The 23,564-nt window shown below is 48.5% G+C and overlaps 1 protein-coding gene across 6 annotated transcripts in view; it reads right to left on the minus strand.

The window, feature by feature from the left end:
* The window catches only part of MICAL2 (microtubule associated monooxygenase, calponin and LIM domain containing 2), a 234,764-nt gene that overhangs the window by 206,292 nt on the left and 4,908 nt on the right, over window positions 1–23,564 (minus strand). The window lies entirely within an intron of this gene.

The raw sequence follows: 23,564 nt of genomic DNA on the forward strand, positions 1-23,564 counted from the left end.
TCCCATGGTAGAAGGGTCCAAAATGCTGAATAAACTAGGAAGTCATAAAAGTGGACCATCTGATCATGCTGAGTTTCCTAAACACTATGATTTTGGCTTCCAAGTGATTTGGTTACATCCCCTTTCTTCTGCAGAAAATGCTTCTACACCTGTTTGGTAAATGAAGCCTAGAGTTACAAAAATTCTAAAGATTTAAAATTCCAAGTTTCTAAGAGGTCACCTCAAAAGGACAAAAATTAAGACATATGTAAAAGTTGAGACCAACAAGAGGCAATCCCCACACTCCATGGACATAGGCACTCTTGGTGGTAGGCCTAATGCCCACGAAAACATATATGTATTCTTTCTAGTACACAAGGGCTGCATTTAGAGTCTGGGATTTGGGACTCACTGTTCAAAATCCTCAGACTATCAGTGAGAGAAAAGCTACTATTTAGTGAACGCTGGCCATGTGTGGAAGGAGGACTGTTAGGAAGGAGACCAGAAAATGCTTTGTCTCAGTGACTCCTCACAGACAGGAGTAGAGGTTTGGTGAGCAGAAGGCACTTGTCAAGCCCAGGACTGGCTGACCGGGTACTCATAGTCTCTCTCTCCCACCACGCTGAGGTGAGAGGTGTCCCAGCACAGCTGTGATGGGCCTGCACACCCAATGGCAGCCACCTGGGCAGAAGTTGCAATCATCCTTGTCTTCATCTGCATTATCAAGCCACACCTCTCCAGCCCCTGGCAGCTGACAAACAGGCTGGCCTGCCTTGGCCACATTCTATCAGCCTGAGCTACAGGCTCTGTGCTGCCGCCTCTAGCCAGAAGTCAGAGGCAGGAGGCCTCCACTCCTCTATTCCCCGGCAGTTTCTGGGTACAGGGGGTGGAAGGAGCAGGACACCCTGGTGCAGAATTCCACCATTCTCAAAATCAGGTTTGAGAACCAGGGAACTCCCCTGATTCCAGGAATGGAAGCCCCTCCCCTCTGGGATGTTGCTGAGACCAACAGTAGGAAACAGGGCCTCTGAGGTTTTACTTGGACTGTCTACATGGTTGGATGGAGGCAGGCATTTTGGGACCAGTCCACAAGGGCTAACCACCAGTCAGGCCTGGGCATACGGGCCTGCGCACACGCTTTGATCCAGTCACTCCATATCTTCCATACAGTGTTTGACTTCCAACAGTCAAACACACTTCAAGCTCCCTTTAGCACCACTAAATCAGAAGGCCATTTCTTCCCCTTGAGGGGTCTCAGTTTTCTCATCGGCGAAAGGAAGAACTTGACGTAACTGGTGATCTCCTCAAGGATCCCTTATAACTGCCCTCATCCAGAGGAGGCCCTGATTGTTAGAGAGACCTACAAAACTAGCTGGTTGTTAAGAGGAGGCAAACGGATTAACCTACAGGAAGGCATTACAACAGGTGGTTAGCATGTGCTATTTCAGATAATCCTCCCAGCAACCCAGTGAGGCAGGTAATACAGACACATCACAGACGGCAGAACTGAGGGATGGCCCAGTCTCAATCCACACCGACCATGGCAGCTTGGGACTCACGGTGGAGCTGGCTGGAGTCCAGGCCCACACTTGCTCCCTGACACGTTTCCCTTTGTCATCAATCGGAGTGAGGAAACAATCTCTGCTCTCATATTTGCCATCATTCCAATCCCAAACAAAGAAGTATGAAGTCTCCAGGCCCCTGGGGGGGCCTGACTTAGGTGGTGCAGGAAAGGTTTCCGGCGAGCTTGAGTAGCCTCATGGATCCCGAAAGATGTGAGAGGATCTCGGGGGACCTTCCTACTTCCGTAGAGTCAGAGTCTCACTGAGGAACCTCAAGAACCTGGAACAGGGCCTGGCACCCCCTAGGCAATCCATGAGTATTTGCTGAATGGAGGAATGAAGACATCCAGAGCTTAGATGCACTGAGGGCTTGTTCAAGAACCCTTCGGTGTGAGTTAGTGTGAGACACACCAAAATCAGCTCAGAACCACAAAGCCAGTCCCTCTGCAGTGTGTGCCAAGCAGAGGTCTCCACACCCCAACCTCTGGGGACAAAGGACAAAGGCCCAGATGCTGAATCAGAACTGCTCTTCACCCCAAGTACCAGGGGAGCACCTGATAGAGCAGGAAGAATGTTTGAATACAAAGGCTACCCAGCAAAGTGGGCACAAGCTCAGACTCTGGAATCAGGTAAACCTGAATTCCTATCCTGGCTCTGTCACTTTAGTCAGGTGGCCCCAGGCGAGTCACATAATCTCTGTGAGCTTGTTTCTTATCTGAAAGTGGGGATAATGTTAGCACCTACTCAACAAGGCTGTTCAGAAGATGAAATGAGATTATGCCATAAAGGACACAGTCTGGTGTTTAGTGCAAAGTTTGCAACAGAACAACAAAAATAAATGCTTGGAGATGGCATCTGTATCTTGTATTGTATGCATCAGAGGTGGCAGTTAGGAGCACCTCTGGAGTTCTCTGCTTGGGTTTAATCCAGGTTCCCCTACTAGCTAGCTATGTGAACTTAGCAAATTGCTTTAACTCTCTGTGCCTCAGCTTCCTGGTGTATAAAATAGGGTTGATTGTAAAGATTAAATGAGTTCTATACTAAAGAGCTTAGAATAACTTTTGTTTCAAAGTAAGCACTCAATAAAAGGTCATCTTATACTTAATTATTAATATTTCTAGCATCCTTCTCACTTTGTTCCAATAATAGATTCCACCCCATCCCTCACTCAACAGCCTAAAAGAAAGGTGTGGGACTCAGGATAGGTTCATCAGATTATCTTTCTTTCTTGGCCACATTCTTAGGTATAAAGTGTGTGCAGGCACTCCAAACTGGGTCAATCCAATCTAAAAAGTCCTGGGGATAGCCTGATCCTCTTGGATCTCATGCAGGGCTGTGTGGAGTCAGCTGGGAGCTGCCTGCCGACACAAACTAAGTAGGGGATGCTGCTCCAGGGATGCTGGACATCACCTGTTCTCTTTCTGGGGTTGGATTCTGCAGTGCCTCCTTTGAGTTTCTGTACCTCTGCTAGAACCTTCGAGCGTATTCCATTTTGCTTAAGCTCATTCAAGTTGGGTTCCTATCACTTGAAACCCAAAGAATCCCCACTAACAGCAGCAGTCAACAATTGGCTGCTTTATCATCACTAAATCCCACCCACACTCTCACTGAGACCCAAGCAGCCAAGAAAAAGCAAACATGGGCAGCAAGGCATCTCCACAAACTGAAGCGACAGGAGCTGCCCACAGCCCTTGGACCCACGCCCTTCCTGGGAGAGGAAGATGCTGGAACCAAAAAGAGGAATAGCCCAGCCCTGCGGCCCTGGGCTGGGAACCCAGCCTCAGATGTGGGTCCCACTTGCCGTGAGCAATAGGAAAAGGAAAGAAGAGAAGGAAGGAGACAGCTTATTTCCACTGGCTTCACAGTGATACAGGAAAACATCCGGGCAGCTACTTGAAACAATTCCTTTAGAGGGCAAGTGAGGGAAGAAAAATTAGCTTGTCTGAGCCCTTAAATTACTTTTGCTGGTATGATTGCATCTAACCTCACACAGCCCTAGGAGCTGGACGCTCATCCAATCCATCCCAGGTGAGGAAACTGAGGCTCAGAGAGATCAGTAACTAACTGGCTGAGGTCACACTGCTAGCGCCCGCTGCGTGGGGTACCCGTCATGCTGCCTCCTCAGCACTCTCTGACCCCCGAGCCTGAGGCCTCCTCCTCCTCCAGGCTCATCAGCTGCCACTCACACCTGTGCTCAGACCCAGCCAAGGGAGACGGGATGCGCTGCAGCACCCCCATCTACAGCTAGCCTCTACCCCGCCCAGAGACAGACCCCCAGGCACTGACAGGACAGGCAGCATATTGGCTGTTTCCTTGTCTGAGCATCAGTTGTTTCAGTCTCCAAGAGCTCCAGTGTGATGGTAACAAGATGGAATGTATCCATGGGCTTTAAACAGGATATGCCTGTCAGAATCCCATGGAGTGTTTTGTTTTTTTTTTTTTCTGGGGTAGGGGTGATTTTTCTGTCACTTTTCTCAAGAGATTCTGACTCCACAGGTACAGCTACAGTGCCTGACACACAGCATGGGCTGAACAATGTTATCTTTAATTTGTCTCACGTTCTTGCCACCTCCTGGGCCAGCACCCAAAGGGAGTCTATCCCTATACCTCCAGGCCTCCTAACAGCACCCTCTTAATTCCCTCCAGAGAAAGAAGCTCCACCTCCACATGTGTTTTAAAGAGTTTTAGAGAAATCAACGGAGGAGGCAACGGCACCCCACTCCAGTACTCTTGCCTGGAGAATCCCAGGGATGGGGGAGCCTGGTGGGCTGACATCTATGGGGTCACAGAGTCGGACATGACTGAAGTGACTTAGCAGCAGCAGCAGCAGTGAAACCAAAGCAAAAACCAAACCCCGGCCTGGTAGCAAAAACAAAGAATCAATACACACAGGTCACCTCCTGCAGCAGTAGTCGTGGGGTGAACGCAGGAACCAGCACGCCCAGCCGTCTTCTTCCCCAGGTCCCTGGAAGCTCAATGCCAAGGTCTACACAGACATAAACTAAATAACCAGTTGGCATGAGGACTATGCAGACACAAACATCAGCTGGTACCAAGGGAGACTCAGCTGGAGAAGGAAGTGGCAGCTTCCAACGTTTGCTGGAGAAAAACTGAAAACCATGATCTAAGATGATGTGAAAACCATCCTGACTACAATAATGTCAAGAAGAGCAGCAGCCTTGTCACGGCCCCAGTTGCACCCTCGGGTACAGGGTAGCTCAGTAAACCATTCCTGAGGGCCCTCACTCACTGACCCTCATAGGACACACACTTCACAACGCCACAGGCCACCCAGAGCTTGCTTGCCAGCTACCGGCTTTTCTGTTTGCTTTCCAGCAGCTGGGTTTAGGCAGGGGCTGCCCAGTCATGGGGGATTATCCAAGCATGTATTTCCCTTACTTTTCTTATTCTTTTCAAAGTTTATTTTCTGCTATTTAAAAGTAAATACATTAATTAAAAGGAGTGGACTGATTTGCCCTCAAGGCATGAACTGGTTTCCCTCCTCCCTGACTGGGTGCAATAAGGCACCATGCCCTGCCTGGTATTGGAATGGTATGCAGTATACTGGCAGGGACCTGTAGACAAGCTGGATCAGCTAGACATCTGAAAGGGGATGGAATGCTTGAGTGGGTCCTATTTCCTGCCCTCCTGGTTCCCATCAAATCAGCCAGGAAGAATCATTTAATAAACATTTGCTAAGTTATCTGGCTAAGACTGTGAAAAACACCAAAAAGCATGGGGACTGGGGATCTGAACTTGAGAAGCAGAGGCAGAAGAAGAAAGAATGCTACTTCAGGGACAGCTGGTACTTGGGCTTGGAAGTGAGCCTCACTGCATGCATATCCTGAGACCTCGGGGCAACGATGTCTACCTTATAAAGCTAGGGTGTAGATTAAATAAAATAATACATGTCAAATAGTTAACAAAGGCTGCCATGTATTAGCCATTTACTATGAGCCAGAAAGCGTGTGCTGCTTTGTGTGGATTATTTTACCAGATCCTTACAACTTGCCTGTGAGACAGGCACATCCTCAAGTTCAGATGAGAAAACTCAGACTCAGAGAAATCAAAGCATCTACCCCAAATGACACAGTTCATAAGAATCATACCTAGAACACACACCCAGACCCACCAGACTTCAAAGTCCCAGTCTCTGCTCTGCTGCCTGTTGACAGGTGCTCAAAACACATTACATAACATGTAAATGCCAAACTGGGGGCTGCTGGCTCTCCACCCAGGAGGCATATGGAAAAAAGAGGGGGAGTTTTGGCTGAGAGAGTTTACGAAACCTTTCTGAAGTAGGCAGGGCTAAATCTTAGTCTTGAAGGGTGAGGCTGGAGAAAGACCAAGAAGTAAAGGAAAGCACTGCAGACCATAAAAGCAAAGAGCTAGAGGCAGGGATGAGCCAGGCAGGTAGGCAGAGAGAGATGGCAGAGTTTGACCAAGCTGGAGAAAGAGAGAAAGGGGGACTGCTCTGAGCAAGGGATGGGCGCCTGAGCCATTATCTTGGTGGTCGTTCTTTCTGGCATCTTTCTCACCCACACTCCAGAGGCGCTCCTGTGACTGCTCCTTTGGTCACACAATAATCATGGAGGGAATAAAAAACCACGATTATAAAGGCCCAAGAACCCCTCTTTCCCCAAAGCAGGCTTAAAACCCAACTGCAGGAGCAGGCGTTTTTGCCAACTCCCAGCCTATGTTGCTGTGATGACCTGCCAGATCCAGATTCTAGCCCAAGCTCCAGGATACTGGGAATCTGAACACTGTATAAGTACCTATGTATCACCACCACCACTCTGGCATTTAAGGTTCTCAGGAAGGAGAAGAGAGCGCAGGTCCCAGGCTGTAGCAGATAACTCTTCACGGCAGAGTCCCTATCTCACTGGACTTTGTATTCCCAGGACATGGTAGGTACTTTCTCAATAACCTGGACCAAACAGTAAATTCTTCTGCTTAAGGAACTCCCCTAGAGTTGGGCAGGTCTGGATTACAGCCCATCCTGGAGCCCGGGGTTTAGGTTCACCTTAGCTGAAAAGACCATTTGCCTGTTCATCTCCTGGAAAGGAAGTGCCCCCCGCCTCCAGGAGTGTCTGCTTTGGCCCCCAGCAACCCCATGCACCCTGGACATGGTTCTGAACTCCACATCTAGTGCCTGCTCTTCCCCCTGGGCCAAGCCGTGGACGTCAGCCTCCTCCACTTCTGAGTACAAGTTCCCCCTAACTCCCAGATCCCCCAGCCTGGGCACTGAGTTCAGTGTCTGTCCTCAGGCACTGCTCCAAATGCTGAAAGCTACGATGCCCTCCCACTGTCTCAGCTCCTCACCAAGCCCAGCCCAAGCCTCAGACCCACAGAGAAGGTAGAACAGGGCTGAGATGATTTAAGCAACTCTGATCACTAACTTAGCACAAGCCATCATCATGTGCTTTTTTAGAAATAACAGGACCTGGAGGAGGGAGAGGATAAAACTGTAGAAACGTGTGTTAGGCACTGTTTCCACCCCACCTTCCTCCAGAGAAAAGCAAAGGGGAAACGATGAAGGGGCTTTGTGGGAATGGTCAATTCCTGAGTCTCCAGATGGGGGCACCTGGAATGGGCAGGGGCACATGTGTCATTCATTATCTTCCACCGGCCAGTCTGTGGATAAACTACTTAACTCTGAGGAGTCACGGTCTCCTTATCTATTAAATGAAGATAATAACCAATGACCATACAAGGAAGACTGTGAAGGCGAAGCAAACTGTAAAGTGCCCTTAGAAATGGCAGATATTTCCCAGTCTTGGGAGGCGGGGGCTTCAAGTAAAATATTCGACTGCAAGGGAAATGGGAAACTGGGAACCCATTCTATGTGGCAAACCTTCTAGACAAGGTACAAGCCTTCAGGGATGTCAAAAACATTGATTGAGAGCTATTTCCTGGTCTCACACGCTCACTGTCTGGTGAGGGGAAAGCTCCACCCACATTTGTACAAAAAGGCAAAACAAACACGTGTTACTGGACGGATCGTGTGGAGAGGATGGGACATTTCCTTCTGGCCTCAGAGTTTTGGAGGCTTTTAAAAATAATATTATAAAAACTATTAGCATAATATTTTCTTCGTGAGTGCTTGCTATGGGCCAGGCACCTCTAAGTATTTGCATGGCCCACCTCATTTATTTCTCATAAAAAGCCTATGAACGGGTTCACAGATGATGAAACTGAAGCACAAAGCAATTCACTTCTTTCTTGGCCTCATGCAACTGGTAAATGGTGGAATTGGAATCTGAACCCATCAGACTGTCCCTCTAGCACACAGGGGGCGTAGTCAACCAAGACAGATCTGAGAGACTCTCTGCAGCTGAAAGGCTCTGATAAGGCCTGCAGGGATGAGTCATTGAGGGAGGGAACCGACTCACTCACAGCCTCTCCTGCTCCTGGGCAGTTCCGACTGCTGGGCCAGGGCCTCCACTCTGACGCTGCCCCAGTCTGTTCAGGCAGTTGGCCACAGCTCTGCACTCCCCAAGGCTCCATGTGGGCACCAAATACCAAGGGAGATTGATGTAAGAAACTGTATGTCAATGTACATTTACATAACAGCTCATTTATGAAGTAATTTGTGTTTATTGTAAAAGGCAGCCAGAGAGGGAAAAAATCTGCGAACTCAGGCTCTGCCTCTTACTCGGCTATGTGACCTCAGGCAAATATAAGCCTCTCTGAACCTCAGCTTCTTCATCAGTAAGATGTGGTTAACAGTGCTCATTTCAGGCAGTCGTTGTAAAGAAGAAAGGAGGTAACATGTCCAGTGTAGCACCTGGCATACCATAGGCTTATTACGTTGGGATGAATCAGACAACTTAACAAGGATTTCCATTGGAAAATCATTTTTTCCCCACAATATTTGGTGGTAATAGCAGTACTTTTAATTAGTATTCACCTGTCACTAAGTTAAATCCATTACTGGCATTCTCTCATTTAATCCTTAAAAGCATCACTTTCTTCAATTGGTGTAGCTTTAGGACAACAGAAAGAATATGTCCAACACATTAACTTTACTCATACATGGGGAGAGAGAAATAGACTGTAAAGATGATATACTGTAATATACAAACTTCCTATATGTCAGGTACTATTTTACAGACATGGAGCTTGAGGCACAGAGAGGTTAAATAATTTGCCCAAAGTAACTCAGCCAGGATTCTTAACATTCTACTATACTAAAATAATGAAAGAAAAGTCACAGCAATAATGTGTAAGTCTCACATTCTAAGAACTTCGGGGATTGGTGTCACCCCCCACAACCTGAGCCCTGTCATCATCCCTCCTCTGCCAGTGTCCACTCTCACCCTCACCCCAGTGCCATGGCTTGCTCCCTAGCTCTGCCCCACCACTCCCAGGAGGAAATGTCAAACCAATGGGCTGTTTTAGGCCCTGCTCCTCTTCTGGAATCCCAGCCTCCCAACCAGCCTCCCTGCCTCAGCCCCCTATATCCTATCCTCTACAAAACCACAGGGGACATCTTCCCATACACTCCTCTACTCAAGAACACTCCAAGGCTCCCTGCCGCCTAGAACTGAAGACCCCAGTGGGTAGAAGAGGATCAATAAAGGACTCAGGGTCCCCACAAGATCTGTCTGGAATAGTCTCCTTCTCTTTGGCCCCAGACTTCTCACTTGCTGGCTTATAAGTCCCAGAACAGGGTGAGTCAGCAAGACTTTTCCTGACCACTCTATTTAAACTTAGAGCACTCCCCAACTGCTTCCCTCCACCTGCACCCAACACACCCTCGCTTCCTGCCTGCTTTAGTGTTCTTCAACCACCTCTCATCACCTGGCCTCACACATTTTAAGTCTTTACTGTCTCTCCCCCCCTCCTAGAATAGAAGCCCCACATGACAAGGGATTTTACCCTCTTTATTTTTCCTTGCTGTAACTGTAGCACCTAGAACTGTTCCTGGCACAGAGTAAGAACTCATAAGGGCTTCCCTGGTGGCTAGTGGTAAAGAATCTGCCTACCAACACAAAAGACATGAGTTTGACCCTTGGTTGGGAAGATCTCCTGGAAGAGGGGATGGCAACCCACTCCAATATTTTAGCATAGAAAATCCCAGGGACAGAGGAGCCTGGTGGGCTACAGTCCCTGGCATTACAAAGAGTTGGACATGACTTAGTGACTAAATAATAACAAGAACTCATAAATAACTGCTGAATGAATAAACATTTAAAATGCCTCTAAGAAGCAAGTGTCCAAACAAAACAATGGTGGGGGTATGGCTAGTGTTTCTGGCCTCCTCTTTGCTCCTGAGAACATTTCTGGAAGACAGACTAGAGATGCCTTGATTAAAATGTCTAAAGGCCAAAGTCTTCCCAGGATTTACAAGAGTTCCCTGTAAGACCCTGGGCCCTCATCGTCCCATTCCTTTTCTGAATTTCTATACACACACACCCCTTCTCTCTATCTATCATACTGAAAGCAGCCAGCATCCATCCTAAACTCCTCTGCCAGCCTCATCTGAGTCCCACCTTCAAACCAGGCGATACCCCTCTTCTCCTGGACACCACTAGAGATGCTCTCATCTTCCTCCCACTTATCCATCTGTACTTTACCTACTCTTGAAGATACAGATCAAATGCAGCCGCCTCTGCTTCCACCTCCTCCAGGAAGCTTTCCAGGCCCTCTCCAGCCTCCAGAAAACACTCCCCCACACCCACTGCTGTTTCCACCAGTCACATGGAAGTTAGTCATGAACTACTTTGTCACTTGCCTGTTATGACTGAGCTGAACTGTTACCAAAATCTGTTCATTTAAAAAACAAAACAAAACATGTGTCTTGTTTTCCCAAGAATACTGTGAAGGCTTTGGGAGGAGAGGCTGGGCTTTAACCATATTGTCATCCACATGGCACAGGGCCTGGGGCACACAGTAGGTGCTAAATGTATGCTTTTTAATTAACTGCCCAACATAAGCAAGGCACAGTCCCAATCAGGTCACTTCCTCAATTATAGGTACCTGGACTAGCTTCTCCCAATGCCCTGATTTCTTTCTTCAGGGCCTGCTCTGACCTTGGTTATCTGCAAACCCAGTCATGCGCTTGCGTTCTCAAAGGGTATCAGACACTTTAATCACACACACCCGTGCACTAGGCAGATGAGGATGTCCAGGAAAGCAATGATATGTAAAGTCCCACAGGTCTGGAAAACGAAAGGACATAGTTGTTCCAGGCAAACCCAGACATTCAGAGTGTTTCAATTTACTCAAATATCAGATGAGAAAACAAAACAAAAATATACATAGTAAAATAAATTTTTAAAATTAAAAAAAAAACCACATGATGTTTTAGGTGACTTACCACAGAAAACCAACACTTGAGGCCCAGGTGCACCTTCTGAGTACCCGCTCTAAATAAACCGAGATTAGAACAAAAGGCAGGAAAATGTAAACTGAGATTAGAACAAAAGGCAGAAAAATCTCAAGCTACTTCTGAGCTTGGAGAGATGAGAGTCAGGGAGGAAGGGAGTGGGCCTCGGGCTGCAGAACCTCTCTGGGCTGGACCCATGCCGGACCCAGGGAAGGGTCTCCTGGTGTCCCCGCTGTGAGGTAAGTGAGCTGTGACCAGCCCGATCACACCTAAGGAAGCAGGCACACCTGGGAGCAGAAGGCAGCATGCCAACTCAACCAGCTCGCCAATCAGGACTCCCAGATTATCTATGCTTTTTAAAATTTTGAATGGCAAACGCTTCACTGGGTTCAGAAAGCACAGATGTATCCAGGAAATGCGCCCCTCCTACTCCCGTCACATCAACCCAGTCTGTCCCTGCCCTGAAACAGGTAACTATAGTTATCAGTGGCTTGTGTCTCATCACTGATGGCGTTTATGTACATACATGCAAACAGAAATATGTATTCTTTCTTACAGGGGGCAGACTACACATATCCCTATGCCTAGCTTTCATCTTTTAAAGGAATGAACTTGGACTAGGACAGCAAGACAGAGGATCTCTACACAAAGAAAAAGAGGTTAGTCTACGTGAAAGGCCCATGAAACAAAAAGACATTCTGGAGGACATGTGTGCAAGGAGAGAGGGCTGAGGGAATACTCCAGAGGACAGGTGTGTGAGGAGCAAGGCTGAGGGAATATTCCAGAGGACAGCTGTGAGAGGAGAGAGGGCTGTGGGAATATTCTAGAGGATAGGTGTGTGAGGAGAGAGGGCTGAGGGAATACTCTAGGGATAGGTGTGTGAGGAGAGAGGGCTGAGGGAATATTCTAGGGGATAGGTGTGTGAGGAGAGAGGGCTGAGGGAATATTCTAGGGGATAGTTGTGTGAGGAGAGAGGGCTGAGGAAATATTCTGGAGGATAGGTGTGTGAGGAGAGAGGGCTGAGGAAATACTCTGGAGGATAGGTGTGTGAGGAGAGAGGGCTGAGGGAATATTCTAGGGGATAGTTGTGTGAGGAGAGAGGGCTGAGGAAATATTCTGGAGGATAGGTGTGTGAGGAGAGAGGGCTGAGGAAATACTCTGGAGGATAGGTGTGTGAGGAGAGAGGGCTGAGGGAATATTCTAGGGGATAGTTGTGTGAGGAGAGAGGGCTGAGGAAATATTCTGGAGGATAGGTGTGTGAGGAGAGAGGGCTGAGGAAATACTCTGGAGGATAGGTGTGTGAGGAGAGAGGGCTGAGGGAATATTCTAGGGGATAGTTGTGTGAGGAGAGAGGGCTGAGGAAATATTCTGGAGGATAGGTGTGTGAGGAGAGAGGGCTGAGGAAATACTCTGGAGGATAGGTGTGTGAGGAGAGAGGGCTGAGGGAATATTCTAGGGGATAGTTGTGTGAGGAGAGAGGGCTGAGGAAATATTCTGGAGGATAGGTGTGTGAGGAGAGAGGGCTGAGGAAATACTCTGGAGGATAGGTGTGTGAGGAGAGAGGGCTGAGGGAATATTCTAGGGGATAGTTGTGTGAGGAGAGAGGGCTGAGGAAATATTCTGGAGGATAGGTGTGTGAGGAGAGAGGGCTGAGGGAATATTCTAGGGGATATGTGTGTGAGGAGAGAGGGCTGAGGGAATATTCTAGAGGATAGGTGTGTGAGGAGAGAGGGCTGCGGGAATATTCTAGAGGACAGGTGTGTGAGGAGAGAGGGCTGAGGAAATACTCTGGAGGATAGGTCTGTGAGGAGAGAGGGCTGAGGGAATATTCTAGGGGATAGGTGTGTGAGGAGAGAGGGCTGAGGAAATATTCTAGGGGATAGTTGTGTGAGGAGAGAAGGCTGAGGAAATACTCTGGGGATAGGTGTGTGAGGAGAGAGGGCTGAGGGAATACTCTGGAGGATAGGTGTGTGAGGAGAGAGGGCTGAGAGAATATTCTAGAGGACCAGTGTGTGAGGAGATAGGGCTGAGAGAATTCTCCAGAGGACTCTCGTGGGAGATGACTGAGGTTAAAGGTCCAGTCACTGCAGGCACTACTGCTCTGTGATGACCATAATCCCAAGTCAGTCAATGACAGCCCTTGGGGTTGCAGGGCAGGCAGTGGGATCTACCATTCTGTTGGCATTAAAGCCCCATTGGCTAAAAGCTCCAATCAGCCTCGCTGAGTTCTTCACCTTCAAGAAGAGAGAGGAAGCGTCTATAGGAGAGGGACTAACCTAATTCCCATGGCAGTGACCGAATGGGTACTGACTAGGGGGGACACAGGAAGGAACTGTGGAGGAAAAGCAATCATTTCCTCTGGAACTTGGGAGGGACCGAGAAGGGGAAGTTGGGTCTGAGACTCTAAGGAAACAGACTTTAAATTGCTGAAAGAATAGGAGGGCTCTGGAACCTGAGATTGAGGAAGTAAATGATTCTGATGCTCTGAAATGCAATTCTAACTGTGCAGTGGAGGATGGGGGAAGGGCAGAGGGGAGTGAAGACAAGAAGGCACAGACAGGGAGAGGTAGGAGGGTGAGAAGGAGAGGGAGGGCAAACAGGGCTTTTTAGGAAGCAGGCAGCTCACCACTCTGCTTCAGAGCTGGACCTGGTGGCAAACTGACTGGATACGATCTCCCCCTCCCCCTCCGAGCTGTGAAGTCTGGAGCATGTCAGTGAACCCCTCTGCACCTTAATTTCCTCATTAGTAAGTGAGGATCATGAGAGTATTTCTTTAATGGGGCTGACACAAGAATGAAGTGAGGGCTTCGCTGGTGGCTCAGGGGTTAAAATCTGCCTGCCAATGCAGGAGACTCAGGTTCGATCCCTGGACCAGGAAGATCCCACATGCTGTGGAACAGCTAAGCCCGGGAGCTGCAACTATTGAGCCCATGCGTGCACAGCGACTACTGAAGCCTGTGCACCCAGAGCATGTGCTCCACAGCAAGAGAAGCTGCCGCAATGAGAAGCCCGCACACCGCCACGAAGTGCACCCCACACCCACTGGCCACAACTAGGAAAAGCCCATATGCAGCAACAAAGACCCAGAGCAGCCAAAAATAAAATAAATTTTTTTCAAAAAAGAGGAATGAAGTGAGTTAGTGTTTACAGAGCCCTCACACGGTGCTGGCATGTGAGTGTGAGAGAATAGAGCCACGCGGTCACACAGGGAACCTTGACAAGGTGAGTTGTTGAAAAGCACAGGTCCCATCAATGGGAGAAGGATGTGTAACAAAAGAATCCCCTGAGACAGCCTCCTCCCAGAGCATGAACCAGAGGAGGACAGTCTGAGACGAGCCGAGGCTGCACAACATGCCCAGACTACAGGAAGGACTGGTGGTCGTCTTGAGCCAAGATGAGGTATAAAGGGACTCTGGTAAACTAGACTTTGGCTCCGACTCTGGGCACACGATGGCCCCTGTTGAAGAGAGCTATCCTTAGACTGACACGTCAAGATCCAATGCTGAGATGAGAAAGGGTAGCAGGTGGGGGAAGCTTGGATTTTTAGGAAAGGACGTTTAGATCATTTCAATGCCATCCACCCCCCTGGTTGGCCTGGAGCATTGGAAACTCTGGCAGGTGAGACAGCTGAACTGCATCTGTGGAGGCAGTCTGGGGATACCTGAAAGCAGTCCCGGAGCCCTCTGGGAACTGAGAGCATGTGATGTCAAGGAGTGTCCATGCCTTTCTGTGATAGGATACTTGATAGTTGGTGGAGAATTATGATAGATTTGGCATAACTAGATTCAAAAAGGCATCTGGTTAGAGGTCAGGAAAGCAAAAGGCAGAGACTGAGGCAGGGGTCCCCAGGCAAGCCAATGAAAGATCATGTCAGAAGGGGAGGACTCTAGCAGAGGGTTCTCTGTAATAAGCATTTTACTGGCAACTTGGGCAATGCTAAGGAAAGCACACTAAACAGGATCCTGAAAGAGCTCAAGGGGAAGGGTTGCACAGAATTTAACACACTGAAATTTAACAGAAATGCTTGTTCTGAATCAGACTGGAGGAGGCTTGCACTTAAATTCTAAAGAACATGATAAGGACAGGGGAGAAGAAGTTTAGCAACACCCCATGTTAAAAAGATCTGGTGAGGAGAATTCCATGGCAGTCCAGTGGTTAGGACTATGCAGTGGGTACAGGTTCGATTCTGGGTTAGAGAACTAAGATTCCGTAAGTTGTGTGGTACAGCCAAAAAAAAAATTTTTTTGTCAGGAGTAATGTCAGTGAGTCAAAAATGTAAAGTAGCTGCCAGAAAAAACTGATGCAATCTTGGGCTGCATTAAAAGAAATAGAATGGCCTGAATTAGGGAGGGGATACCTGCCTTCCTCTGCTGTGATCACACCACACCATGAATATGAGAGATGGTCTGGGTACTAGCTTCGCTGTAATAGAAAGATACAGACAAAAACGGAGCTTGTTCAGAGAAGAACCACAGGAAAACACCGGAACCCACATCAAGGGCTGTAAATCTGGAAGAAAACTCAGGAGAGGACAAGAGGGCTGTCTTTAAGTATCATACTTCACTTATTAGGAGGTGCACATTTTTTTCAGTTACAGAATGTCTGAAAGCAGAATTATCTTATAATACCCTACCATCTAACAATCTCTAGGCCAGAGTGCAGCTGTGGCATAGTTGTCATTGCCTCATTGCCACTATCAAACGGAAATTTGACTATTATTCCCCGTGACATGTCTGGACAACTGCAACCCTCAACATTTCAGGAGCCAGAACATTCAAGGACCATTTGAGGAAGAAACGTGAGTCCTAGATAAAAGAATTCCAAAGACAATAGAGATTAAGAAATACATCACCACTTCACAGAGTATGTCAAAAAAACCCAAAAATGAGTATATTGATAACTCTGAGTCAAAAAGTTATTTGAGAGATTTGGATTTCAAAAGTGAAGACATTTTCAAAATGCTGTAACTAATTTCTTTTCCTTTTTATGTGGATGCAAGAGTGATATGGACAAAAACCTTATATCTAAAGTCCAAGAGAATTCTTTCAGTAAATATAAACATTTTAAGTGATAACGAAGTATTGTTCTTCAGTTTAACTGGAAGTACTTTCTATGTCTTGCAGGTTCATAAGAGAATGGTATATCTTACAATCAACAATATCACAGATTTGATTTAAAAGACAGTGTCTGGGGACTTTCTTGGTGGTCCAATGGCTAAGACTCTGCAATCACAATGCAGGGGGCCCAGGTTCAATCCCTTGTCAGGAAACTAGATCCTACATGCTGCAACCAAGAGTTCATGTGCCACTAAAGATTCTGTATGCCACAACTAAAAAAAGATCACATACACCACAACTAAAAAAAAAAAAAATCCTCTTGCCACAATTAAGACCTGATACAGCCAAATAAATATTAAAAAAAAAAAAAAGTATCTGAAGAGCTTTCAAGTGGAAGAGAGACTAGAGTATCCTTCTCTATGATTTCAAGGAGGAAGAACTAGGCCCAGATGCCAGAAGCTATAGGGAGCCAGTAGAGGGTATAGGAGGCGCTGTCCAAAGATGGAATGGGTCACCTCAGAGGCGAAACCCAGGCTGGACCACAATGGGGAAACCAAGTACCCATGTTACAGACCCATGGTCCCAAGGTCTGACTGAGAAAACTCACCACAAAGAGAAAGGCAACCCGTCTTTCTTTGTTACCCACCTACGTGCTTAGCTCAGTTATTCTCTTAAAAAGTCACCACTTGAAGATAAAAGCCGTTTAGGGAACAGCACTGAATGAGGGATCTGAAGCAAAGTGGAACGTGGCCTGCAACTGTGCTCTCAGACTCTGGTGGGCCAGCTGGGGGCCACCTACATGCCTGCCATGTGCCAGATGTGTGACAGGTGTGCTACATACACTGTCCCAGTTAATCCTCACAGCCCCCTGTGAGACAAGCACTGTCACCGTCATCTTACAGAAGAGAAGCCTGACACCCAGAGAAAGTCAGTGGCTTTACCGAGGTGTTACTGCCACTCTGAAAGCCATGGTCACTCTCTGACAACATGCTTCAAATAGAGGGACCTCCAAAAGTTTTGACTGGCAGAATGAATGGAGTGCGCAGCTGAGCAATTAATGAATGGACCAATTTGGCCTCATATTGGCAGCACAGATGCTAGGAGAACAAAGAAAGAGGAAAGCTGTCTCAGCGTTCCATCCCCACCCTCTATCAGAAGCTCCCACAAGCACAAAACTCATGCCATTTGCTCACTGCTGAAGCAATTTATTCCAACACATAAAGCAAGGGTGTTTCTGAGACGTCTATGGCAGAGAGCAGGTGCCAGCAGCTCTGCTCAAATGTCAAAGCTGTAAGCACACCAGGCTGCCATGCCTCCCACCTGCCAGGTTAACACTGGAGCAGGCAGAAGCTGAGCTCAGCTTTTGTCCCTTCCCAGGGCCAGGATGTCCAGAGGGCTGGAGAGTCAGCCAACTCCCCGCCCTATGTGTTCCAGTTGCCTGGAGACATTCAGTCCAGTCCCAGGCCAGCCGGCCCAGGCTTCCTCCTCCACTGGGGAGATCAACTCAAAGTGGGCACCAGATACTACAGCAGCACCCACCTGAAGGGGATAGTCAGGGGCTTATGAGACCATAGAAGGGGGAGAATCAAGTCATTTCTGATGATGACCCACAGTGTTCCGTGAGCAGGTGACATCTGTAGAAATGATTCTAATGGAGGAGGAAGGGATCATGGAGGTCCTTGCCCAGTCCAGCTTTGCTGCCTCAGCCATGTGCAGGCACATAACACTTTCTCTTAATCCATGGGTACCCACTTCCAGGGGTTCAGCACCCATGACTCCCCTATGCATCCCCCTGAGGCTGACCCTGAGGAAGGAGACCTCTTGTAGTGAGGTGGTGAAAAATAAGGGCAATTACTATTGTTCTACAGAAGATAGAGCCACCGAAGCACAGAACAGGCACACTGGAGGGGCACAGAAAGTGATAGATGTCCCATATTCTAAGACCCTAACTGAGGCATTCCAAATGGGCTGCCTTCCTGATCAACTGAAAGATAGGGTTTGCCCATACTGACCCCCTTCACACAGATGATAGTGAGACAAAAGCACAGACAAGGCCTTAGTCGGGCCCAGCCTTAAGCACCCCTCGACCCTTCTGTTGCCCAACCCCCACTACCGTCTGGTCAGAGTATCTGTCCAGCACATGGAGGGCAGCGCAGACCTCCTAACAGATTGCCCACCACTGATTCTCACATGAGCTTATCTTGCACAACCTGATCTGCCTGAAGGAGCACTCTGACCATCCCTCTCCAATGGTTCCCACTGCCTGCAGGGTTAGGGCCATACTCACCCCTTTCCCCAGTACTCAAGACTAGCCTGATTCCAGCCTCAGCTTCCACAGTTCCCCCAGGCAGCCCCCACACTTCTACCACGTGACATCCTGAACATACCCTTATGTTTCCACATCTCTGTGCTCTACCCCTCCCCACCTCTGCCTATGGAAATCCTATCTTTCAAGGCCCAACTCAATGACCAACAGCTGCCTCCTCCAGGAGGTCTCCCCTGACTCCCTCACACTACGACTGTCTAATGCAACATTCCAAACTCTTATCTTGATGTGTGGGCATCTATGGGCTTGTCTAAGGCACCTCCCTCCACATGTTAGATGAAAGCTCTGCTTCTGTCACTCAGCACAGTACCCCTTGGCATGGCAGCTGAACACCAAGATCTAAGGAGCATGGGTCACCATGCACCATGCCAGCACCCTATTTACAGTCGTTTCTGATTCCCTCCTCCACCTACTTCTAGCTGACTCATTCCCCATTCTCTCAAGGTTTAGCTCTCAGCTGACAGTTAATTGGAGATAAACTAATCAACATAGTACCTTTCCCAGTTAAATTCTATATTTTTAACAAAGGCCCTTTGGAGACAAGGGCTGAAGACAAAGGTGGGAATTTTAGGCCCCAAAACTCTGGAGGCAGTAATTCTGATAAGTGAAGATGTTGCACCAAACCTCTGTTCAAGCCAGGGCTACCAGCGTGCTAAATTGTTTCAGTCGTGTCTGACTCTTTGCTGGCCCGTTGGACTGGAGCCCGCTGGGCTCCTCTGTCCATGGGATTCTCCGGGCAAGCATGCTGGAGTGGCTCACCATACCCTTCTCCAAGGGATCTTCCCTACCCAAAGATTGAACGCTTATCTCTTGTGTCTCCTGCGTTGGCAGACAGGATCTTTACCACTAGTGCCACCTGGGAAGCCCCAATTCAAAGCACAAGAGGCCTGCTAGAAAGAGGAGGTGCAGCTTGGTGCTGCAAAAGGGAAGGCCAAATCCAAGTATGCTGCCCAAGCCTGGTCACAGGCTCACAGCCCAACAGAAATGGAGGGTGGAGAACAGACTCTGACCTGGCTAGGTGACCTTGAGCCAGGAACCACACGTTCTGGCCTCCACTCAGTATCAAGAAACCTTGATACTTCCCTGGCAGTCCAATGGTTAAGACTCCATGATTTCACTGAAGAGGGCGTGGTTTCCCTCCCTGGTTGGGGAACTAAGATCCCACAAGCTGCAAAGTACAGCCAAAAAAACTCAATTAAACAAACAGAAATACAAGAAGCATCTGAGCCTCAGTTTCTCCATAGGTGAAAAAAAACAAGGTGGCAGGGGTGAGAACCAGATGATCTCAGAGGTCCCTTCCAATCTGACATCTCAAGTTTCTATGACTCATAGTCTCTACTCGTCCTCCCTCCTGAGAGGTCAGTATCATTTGAAACTACCTGCTTCCACTCTCCCCTTACCCTAAGCCCCACCTGAGTCCAAAGGGAAAGCTAAGGCTAAAGATCTCCCAGACAATTAGCAGGCAGCATTCAGCGGGCAGGCCCCTCTCAGCATAGAGGGAGGAAGGGGCAGAAGTGGGGGAAGATGTTGGTTTCTATGGACATACAAATGCTACTCTCTCTTACTCCATTTGTCCCAACCCAGAAAGACAGTCAGCTGATTGCCTTTGCTTCCCTGACCTACCTTTTTAAGAGATTACCACTGCCTGCCAAATGTAAGTGCTGCCCTAAAATCAGGACATATAAGGTCTCTCTGCCTGGATCTGAAGGGTTTCAAATGGGTAGAGAGAGCATGATGAAGAATGAAACTTGGAGGCAATCTAGGCCATGGTGTGCAGACCTGCCAATTAAAGTTCTTTAAAAATAGCCTCTTTCTTCTCTTATGCTGAAGATAAAGATGAAGTTTCAGCAATAAACAGACATCTGCTGGAGCTTCTGAAGAAGATTACAGCATAAACACCCCCAGAGAACAGCCATAAACAGCCCAGAGCTTTCTACAGGCGCCTGCAGCCTCCCGCTCACCAACAGTAGGGGAGAAGTGAGGGGATGGAGGGACAGAGGAAGAGGTGGTATTCAGAGGCTGGGGAGGACACAGCAGGAAGAGGTGGTGGGGGAGAGCCCAGCTTGGCAGTAAATGGAGAACTGGCTGCCATCTGCAGGGAAATAAAAGCTCAGGGATCCACCAAGAAAATTTCCAGGAAGTCATCCAGAGGATTCCATGCCAGTGTCATTCATTCTGAAAATGGGTCACTCCTTACAAGTGGAAAAAAACTGACAGTTTTGAGTGCCTACCTAAGTGGGGCACTTCACAAATATTCTATTGCTACATCAATTCCCTGAGTTCAGTGTGATTATCTCCTTCTTTTTGTTTTTGTTTGTTTTTATGCAGACTAAAACACTAGGGTTCGTTGATGCCCAAGGCCACATGGCTCCGATTCAAACCCAGGTCTGTCTTAGCACATTTGTTTGTCTTTGCCTCTGTCACCTGCACCCAGAATGTCCCCCCGAGGTTTATTCTCAGTGCCCAGACTCTCTGCACCCACAAATCCAACCCACAGAGGGTCCTAAATGGGAGAGCCGACAGAGCAGGGTAGAAGGGCAGGAGTCAAGCCATGCCTGGCTAATTCAGATAACTGCTGAGTCTCGGCAGCCCTATGGTTTTCCTATCGTGGCTTCCCAGCCTGAGAGAGGAGTGAAGAGGGAACAGGCACAAATATTTGCCTAGACTATCTGGAAGGAGCCACAGGAGACTGGGGACAGCAATGCCACTGAGGAAGAGAACTGAGAACTGGAGGACTGCTTTTCATTGAATTCTCTTTTTACTGAGTGAATATGTTACCATGCACCCATGTATGTGTGGAGTGAATAGCCTCATCTGTGTGGGGGGTGGTGAATGTCATGTATCCAGGTATGTGGGGGGGTGGGGCTGGGTGAGCACCACCATCTATGCATGTGTGTGTGGAGGTGAGTAGCATCACTTGTGTGGTGTGTGTGTGTGTGTGTATACATGGGGCGGGGGAGGGTGAGTACCATCATCCATGCATATGGTGGGGGAGGGGTGAATCTTTTTTTTTTGGCTATACCATGCAGTTTGTGGGCTCTTATTTCTCCCACCAGGGATTGAACCTGGGCCCTTGGCAATGAAAGCGCAGAGTCCTAACCACTAGACCACCAGGGAATTCCCATGGGTGAGTCATTTTTAAGAGAGCCCAAGATGTCAGGTACAAGGTAACAGACACACCCAAGCTGGAGATAGTGACCTGGACCAAGCAGGAAGTCCTGGGTCCCCTGCTCGCAGCAAGCCTGGAATCCAGGAGAATCTTCCTCCCTCCCTCACATCAGTAACTTGCTGCAAGCCCAGGCAGATGGCCAGAAGCTCTGAGCATGAACCCCTTGGTCTCCAAGGCCGCAACCAGTTGCATGATCCCCCATGACATCCCCTGAGGAAAGGGATTGAATCCTCTCCTCGAGGGTCTGGAGAGAGGCCTCCCTGACTCCCCTGCTTAATCCTCTATTCTGTCCCTTTCTCCCACTATCGGATTTCTCATCCCTCCAAGCAGAGAGCTCCTGACTGTTATCACCTTTGTATTCCGTTGTGCAAAAGCCCAGCCGTCCTGACATGTGGAGTCATCAGTGCCCCAACTTTACAGTAGCCGTGAACTCCACAGGCCGCACCTCAACCCACCATGCTGCTCCCCTGAGATGAAGCTGTCCAGCAGAAGGGTTCAGCAGCTCTGCCAGGCCCCCAGCAGCTTTCCTTGGTGATCAGAACGTCCAAGTGACTTTTTCCCAGGCACTTCTTAATCCTCCCCTACACTTCATTCTCCTGGCCCTGGCACAAGTTAAACCCTGAGATCCTGCAACTCTTCACCATATACAGTCAGTTCTCAGATCAGTAGCCAAGGCCAACCATTCAGAGTCACCAGAGCCAAGAAGTAGTTTCCTCATCTTAACACATTGACACTACGGTGCAGGACGAGATGTTCTTAGACTCCCCCTCTGTCTCTGGCCTGGTTGGGTTTCTGCACTAGGTGTGTTAGGAGCTACAGCCTGCAAATGTTCCATTAAACCTGCTGTTGCAGCAGCTCAGGGATCAGGGGCTGGCTGACTCTTTGCTATCCTACCTTGGTGCCTTCAGAAAGGACATCGGCACTAAACACCCTCCACTGCATGGGAAAGGGAAAACCTGAGCCCCAAACCAGCAGCAAACAAGCCCCTGCCTTGATCTCTGTATTCCCCGAAGAGAAAGCTGACAAGCCTTGGAAAGAATACAAGAGCAGCAAGGTCTCTGGACACCACCAGGAGAAGAGGGGTTCAGGTGGGGAGGGGCAGGGAAATTGCTCTGACTCTCGGGGGAGAGAAACACCAGCGCAAGTACAGAACACACTAAAATCCCAACCCTACAAACACCGCACCATCCGCACACAAACACACACAACTCGCTCTCAGCCACCAGGGAGACACAGGTTTTCCTGGGAAAAACTGTAGTAATATTTAGAGCAATTGCATTTAAGAAACGGTACAATACCTAGTATCAGACTTCCCCAGTGGTTCAGTGGTAAAGAGTCCACCTGCAATGCAGGAGATGTGGGTTCAATCCCTAGGATGGGAAGAACCCCTGGAGAAGGAAATGGCAACCAACTTCAGTATTCTTGCCTGGGAAATCCCTGGACAGAGGAGCCTGGCAGGCTACAGTCCATGGGGTCTCAAGAGAGTCAGATACGACTTAGTGACTAAACAACCACCACCATACCTGGTATTCACAAACGGCTCTTCCTCTGGGACACAGGGATGGACACTTCCTCAATAGCTGGCAGAGAAGGGAAGCATCTCAAAAATCACACTCCACTGTGACCCAGCCCTGAGATGAAGGTTTGTTTGTGACTAGAGGGCCCATGTCCCCATCACCCCCACTAACCCTGAGTTCAGAGACCAGATGATCAGGGCTTGAGAAGGAGGAGCCTTATCAGCGCAGAGCAGCTGTGCTTTCTACCTCGGAGGAGGTGGCAGGGAGGAAAACAGAAGATGGTGAAGGGAGGGGTCAGGGCCCCCCGAAGTGAGGTGAGTGGGGCACCTGGCCATCAGGCACTTTCCCAAGGGGATGAGACAGGCCGTCTGAGCCTGAAGCTTTGCCCTGCCTGCTTTTTCTTAACCCACTATGTTATTTCTGTCTTCTTCTGATATCTCCAACTCCCTGAATAAAAAAAATCAAGAGCCTACCAAGAGAACGATTTCATTCTGAGGAAACCAAAATGAAATTCTCATGAAAGAAAGGGAGGTGGTACAATGGGAAAGAGGGTCAGGCTCCATGGATTCCGCAGCTTCCTGTCTCCACAGCTCCAGCTTTCTGAGGTATAGGAATTCCCTGGT

This window comes from Cervus canadensis, chromosome 11 (genome assembly GCF_019320065.1).
Source record: "Cervus canadensis isolate Bull #8, Minnesota chromosome 11, ASM1932006v1, whole genome shotgun sequence".
Lineage (NCBI taxonomy): Eukaryota > Metazoa > Chordata > Mammalia > Artiodactyla > Cervidae > Cervus > Cervus canadensis.